Genomic DNA, 1,338 nt, shown 5'->3' on the forward strand with positions numbered 1-1,338 from the left:
ATGCTCATCCCCACCCTCTTGGAATTGCTTGTCCTTCTGTCCCATCCCCCAGCTGCAGGGGTGCTGGGATTCCATGGTCTTCTAAGCAAGGGCCTGGCAGTGGACATTCGGTTTTATATTTGTTGAATGAGTGAATGAATAGATAGACAAGTAGACGGATCAGTCTGGATGCCAAGCATAGAGGTGCAGGGACATTACACAGTTGTCATAGCATGGGGGTCATGGAGTGGCTGAGAGCCTTGGCTTTGGAGTGAGATAAACGGGTTTGCATCTGTTTCCAACAGTATTTGTGTGTGGGACACTATGTGGGTTACTTGGGCTTGCTGGGCCTTGGGGTTTCCACCTGTAAAATAGGATGATGATATTGTCTTCAAGTAGTTAAAATAAAAAGCATGCCCCGTGGGAAGGGCTCTGCAGGAAGTATTTATCCAATGGTGGTTTTGTCTATTTTTGCTGCTCAGCAGGATGGCAGGATGATAAGGATTAGGATTTGGCAATCAGGCTGCCTGGGTCTAAATCTCAGCTCTTCTATGTATTATCTGTGTGACTTTGGGCAAATTACTCAACCACTCTGACTGAGCCTCACTTTTGTCCTGTTAATTGGGGTAATAGTACCTTCCTCCCAGGGTTGCCTTGAGGCTAAAATAAGATAATGAACTTAAAGCAGTTAGCAGTGCACCATAATGGTTGGCTACACACACTGGAGCCCTGTAAAGTGGTATTGGTGGGCAGGAGCCCCGGATTCTCTGTGAGTGACTCAGAAACAAAATTCTTTTCTCTGCTGTTCAGTTTTCAACTCTGTACTAAGGGTCCCAACCCGCCGAGCTCCAAAATGCCGTGATTCCGAGTCCTGCCTGGTCTTTGTCGGCACTGGCCTCCCTGACATCTTCTCTAAGGAAGCCCGCTTTCCAAGGGAAGAGAAAAGATTCCTTTTCCCTCTCTGCAACTCTGCTCCCTCAGCTTCATCAAAGCTAACTCACTCTGTGACTCCTCCCCTCCGAGATCCCTGTGCTTCCTGCTGCCAGCAGGTGCCAGTGGGTTAATCAGAGTCACTAATGGAACTGACAGGAACTCAGTGTTAGCTCACTAATGGGTCGCCCCTTCTGCCCACCCTGTAACTCAATGCCTTCGCCCTGGTAAAAGGCCCTCAGGGGGTTCCTGTTGGCTCCAATCTGCTGGTGTCTAACATCCTCCAGAAGGCTGGAGAGGGAAGAAGGTAGATTGACACAAGTGGGGACAGGGTGGGAGAGGCTTTGAACCGGCAGTTAGGGCATCTGGGTTCTCTGCCACCGACTTAACGTGTGAGCTTGCACAAATCCATTCCCCTATCTGGGCCTC

This window comes from Pteropus vampyrus, unplaced genomic scaffold (assembly GCF_000151845.1).
Source record: "Pteropus vampyrus isolate Shadow unplaced genomic scaffold, Pvam_2.0 Scaffold30, whole genome shotgun sequence".
NCBI lineage: Eukaryota > Metazoa > Chordata > Mammalia > Chiroptera > Pteropodidae > Pteropus > Pteropus vampyrus.